Here is a 5,294-nt window from a genome sequence, read left to right on the forward strand (position 1 = left end):
ATAACCAGTTTGATTTACAGCATGAGAAATTATCCCACTGGCTTGCTTGGAAGCAGAGCATGGTCAATAGATATTAGTTCTGGTTGCTCACTACATGTAATGTTTTCTGTACTACTTATCACATTTTATTTAGTATTTAAAAAAGACTGCTGGCTAAACTCAAAGCTCATCCATAGAAGTTTATATTAAGTATTTCACAAGTGTTATTTCCTTTAATTTTTCAGATAACATTTGCTATAATGCTAATGTTATTACCATTTTAGTGTTGGGAAAAATTGTAATTAAAGGCAGTAAGTGTATGGCCCAAAGACACACAGAGTGAGGAAGAAAATGAGTCAAAGTTTCCAAAAGTCTTTCAGCAATACACAAAAGGTAGATAAAATCTCTTCATTCTATGACACCCTCAATTCAATATTCATATTGTCCAAGAAATAATAGCATACAATGTCTTGGTCACATTGGGTTATCATGCACAGAACTTATAAATTGAGGTACAAAGAGAGGCATATTTCTTCTGTCCCACAGTTCCAGTATCCTTTTTAAAAAGTACTAAAACTTTTAAATATTAAAACTTACTGTCTTTTAAGAATTCTAAAACGAAATAAATTCACATATAATCAATCCAAAATGTTTTAAATGTAGGAGATGATAAAACAGGCCCCTGTGAAGTAAATTTTCTTCTACTTTATACGTTATTCTTAAAGCCTTTTGCTGGTTTATCATGCCTGTAATCCTAACTACTGGGGATATCTACTCAGGAGCCTGAGATCTGTGGATAACAGTTGGAAGCCTATCAGGGCAAAATAAATTCATGAGATTATTTTTCAAAACTTTTAATGAACTATCAAAGGGCCAGGAATGGAGATGTAGCTCATTTAGTAGCTCACCAATAGAGCAAAAAGGCCTAGCAAGACTTTGAAGCCCTGATTTCAAACTCTGAGCATGCCAACACACATGCAAGTGCGTGGGCACACACACATTTATTCAAAATACCTTCATATTAGTGTTTTGCATTAATTTCTTAACAATATTATGAGTAAAATAAAGGAAATAAACTCTTCCATCTCAGAACATTTTTATATGTTTTCATTGCTGAAAGATTAAAAATTAAAAACCTCACTTTACCATTACCATTACTAACTTGCTAACTGCTGATTTTGCTTCTGTAAATATGCTTGCATTCAGACCCCCTTCACTGGGAAATAAAACTGGGCAGAGTCTCGAGGCCCAGATATCCGGATATCGGCCGTCCCAGATGTCCGGATGGCAGCCCACCCCAGGACAAGGTCAAAGGTTACAGATAGTACATGTTTTTCAGTTTTAGTTTATGTTTTTCAGTTCCAGTTCAGTTCAACAAACCCCGGGATGGACCTTGACAATGACCACCTGGCAAGACCACAAGCTAAGCCAAATGTCAACCAATCATAGGCCTGTAACCATGTAAACTCCCCCTTAGACCAACCATGAGACAATTGTTTTACAAAGAGTGTTTTATGCTAATTTGTGGTTTTTGCCTTTAAAAATGCCTGTAACTGCTGCTCAGGGCGCTCTGATTGCCTGGGGCAGAGAGTCCGTTTGCACAAATGCCAAATAAACTCCTCTTGCTTGTTGCATCTGCTGGTTTGGAGTCTTGGTTTCTGGGGTGCCCTCCCGTTGAGAAAGTATCCCAGTGAGTCTGGGGTCTTTCAATTGCAAAATTACTGTACAGAAGGGTCACACTTACATAAGCAAGGCAATGACTACATTTCCTAACAAGCATTGTTAACTCCTCCTTTATTATTCCCCTACTATCCCTTCCCTTCCACCTCCACAAGTCCACTCACCTCCTCCCTTCCCCCGCCTCAATTGTAAAGTTCATTTTACAACCTAGTGTCTTGTGCATCTCATTGTTACAATGGGTGAACCTGTATTCCTATTTAAGCATTTTCTTTTTCTCCTTCCCATCCAAAAATTTGAAGAGACTATATACAAGATGTAGGTGCACCAACTTCAAATACAGTGAAAATAAGTGATTTTACATGGGGTCCGAACATATAAAGAAACAAAAAAAACCATACTGAACGTTATACGTATGTGAGAAACAATAGCAAGAAAGAAAAAAACACTTGTGTCACTAACTTCAGTTCATTTACCTTAACATAATCTTTTCTGGTCATATGTACATAGCTTTTGACCTTTTCTGCTTATCCCAGACATATATTAGTTATTGAAAATTAGGGAAACCATGGGACTTATGTTTGTTTGGACTTGGCTTATTACACTTCATAATCTATTTCCCAAGTCTTTCCACTTCCTAACAAATTAGGCAATGGAATGACAGGAATTTGCCTGTCATCCTTAAGCAGGGGCCATGTTAATCTTCTCCGTATCATTCCAAATTTAGTGTATATGATGCTTCCTCAATACTTCTCAGGGAGCAGAGGAGGGAAGGCCATCCCTCACCCTCCAGTACTGGAGATCTCCATCTTGGATACTGACAATGCTCGGTGGAGCTGCTAGCTCCAACTTAAGCCTTGGATGAAAACTAGAGTCATTTAGTAGGTCACAAGAATCTAAGCTGACCTGCCAGACTGAGCTCCACCCAGGGAAAAGTCACCCAGCTCAGGCGCTAGCCCCAGGAGTGGCTTTCTTCACTGGGTAATCAGAGCCAGAGGCTGCCCCAACTTTAGCAGCCATGACAATCAATTGAAATTCAGTAAACAGAAACCCTGAGAGTGACTCCAGGCTGGGCTCTGTGAGTTTATCACAAACTAGCCCCTGGGAAAAGCTACTGTTTGCTGAAAGGCTTCAACACTACCCAGAACCTAGCCTCATCACAGCATCTCCAAACTTGAGGAAAAAGCCGTCTCCCTCTTTTGTGATACTCAAAGCAGATCTCCCTTCCATTGAACTAACCTGGGAGGAGGATCACAAAATCCTGGGTAAAGCAGAGCATCTTTCTGCCTGTTCAAACAAACTGACTTAAGAAACCAACCAAGCCACAGGAAAATCAAACACCACAAAAAGACCAGAGACTCCAACCTGAGGCTGGTTATGGACACAAGGGAGATACATGATTTTTCCTACCCCTCACAAAAATTTTGTTTTTCTTTTTCTTTTTTTTTTTGGTACCATTTATAAAAAAATGTTTTTGGAAACTTTTTTTAAATTTTTACATTTTTTGAAAAAAATTTTTTCTAGTAACTTTTTTTCTCTTATAATTTTTATTTTAGGAGTATATGTGTGTGTGCATATTTCTTTCTTTTCTTTTTCTTTTAAAAAATTCTTTTTGTTTTTTGTTTAGCTCTACTGAACTTCTGATCTTTTCTTCTTTTTTCTTATCCTTTTCACCTTTTCTTCTCTTTTGTTCTTCTTTATGTGACTTAATTGTTGTTCTGAACATCCTCAGATAAACCCGTAGTCGATTAGTAGACCTTATCCCCCATTGTGTACACACTTAATCCACAAATTCATTACTCAATTCAAAACCTTTTAGACTTAAATTCCTTAATATTACCACTACCTCTTTATACCTATATAATATTTTAAGTATTTTTATTTTTAAATTTTTCACATCTCCTTTATATTCCTCCCCGTCTCTCATTATATTCACGTTCTTCTCTGAATAGTTTGTATTCCTTTCTGCATCATATTTTTAATTTTTACTTTTCTACATTTTGGTCACTTTTTTTCCCTTTCTCTTTCTTCTTTTTTTCTCTCTCTCTACTTTCATCCTATCCAACTTATTTCCTACTTTGAGATTAGGACTCAGTTAACTCTCCCTGTACCTTCCCACATCACTCTATTCCTATTGTTTACCCAAATCTCTCCCTAAACCTAATAATTTCTGGTTTACCAAATTCTTCGCAGCCGATTAATATATAGTTGTTTAATGTTGAATAGATGTATCTGTTGAACTAGATTGTATCTGCAGAATATTGACTGTGCAAATACAGACTTTGGGTGATCCTTTCCTTAAGAAAGCGTTCTAGCAAAAAACTGTTGTTATTTTCATCCCAAATGGGCAGAGTAAGTTGGAAAAACACAAGAAAAATGGCAAGTCCGGGTATCTTCACTCCCACTCATGATAATCAGGAGACAGAACAGATAAAGGAAAAGTGCACTGCTGGCAAACATGATAAATGAAAATATTGAAAACATACAAAGGACTCTGTATGAGCATGATAGGTAAAGAGAGAAGGCAAACAAAAGGTCAATGCAGGAAAAGATTGAAAACCTACAAAGGACTATGTATTAGTGTGATAGGGAGAGAAAAGAGGCAATCCGAAGATTTATACAGGAATATCATGAGCGTGAGGAAGGTACTCAAAAAAATGATACAGGATTTGCGTGAGCAGATAGAGAATACTCAAAGAGAAAGGAAGGAAAGGCGTGACCAGGCTGAGAACACGCAAAGTGAACAACAGGATGGCATGAACATCAGGAAGCTAAGCAAAGAGTAATACAGGAATTGAGAGAGCAGGATGAGAATACACAAAGATCACTAAAGGCATTCATGGGAGCCATTAAAAAAGAGCTGAAGGAAGTCAGGGAGACCACAAAGGGAATGCTGAATGGAACCCAACAGAAGGAATGGAAGTCCAAGGAAACCATAAAAAACCAAATAAGTTATTTCAGAATAAACACTGGACACCCAATTAAGGAATTTAAGACGTTCATTCAAGATCTAAAACAAAGCTGCAACAAAGAATTTGAAGCCATCAAAACTGACTAATTAGAAGGAGAAGAAATTAAAATTAAATTAGAAAGTCTTGACAGCAGGTTAGACCATGAAGAAGATCGAATCTCAGGGATTGAAGACAGCCTAGATATTATAGAGAAAGAACATACATCCATCCAAGGCAAATCCAAGAAATATGATAGATCTATCCAACACTTGGAAGACACCATCAGAAGGCCTAATCTGAGGATAATGGGTGTAGGGGAGCACCTAGAAACAGAAGTTAATGGTCTAGGAAATTTGTTTAACAGGATCCTAGCAGAGAACTTCCCAAACATACAAAAAGATAGGCCTATTCAGATATAAGAAGCTTTTAGAACTCCAAATAGACCAGACCAGAATAGAACATCCCACAGTCAAATTATAATACACAGGAACAACTCAGACAAAGGAAAAGATCCTTAAAGCTGTGAAGGAGAAAAGATTAATCAGCTATAAAGGGAAACCAATTAGAATCACCTCAGATTACTCAGCAGAGACAATCAAGGCAATAAGAGCCTGTAACGATGTATGCCATGCCCTCATATCAAATAATTACCAAGGAAGAATACTCTACCCAGCTAAACTCTCCTTC

At 37.4% G+C, this 5,294-nt stretch overlaps 1 non-coding gene across 1 annotated transcript; it reads right to left on the reverse strand.

Annotated features, from left to right (window-relative positions):
* Positions 1-2,296: 2,296 nt before the first annotated feature.
* LOC138816098 (U6 spliceosomal RNA) lies at positions 2,297-2,403 on the reverse strand. Its single transcript, XR_011368556.1, has one exon. It is a non-coding gene; the product is annotated as a U6 spliceosomal RNA (small nuclear RNA).
* Positions 2,404-5,294: the final 2,891 nt, after the last annotated feature.

Source organism: Dipodomys merriami, unplaced genomic scaffold, assembly GCF_024711535.1.
Source record: "Dipodomys merriami isolate MVZ:Mamm:240054 unplaced genomic scaffold, mDipMer1.0.p SCAF_682, whole genome shotgun sequence".
NCBI classification, from domain to species: Eukaryota; Metazoa; Chordata; class Mammalia; order Rodentia; family Heteromyidae; genus Dipodomys; species Dipodomys merriami.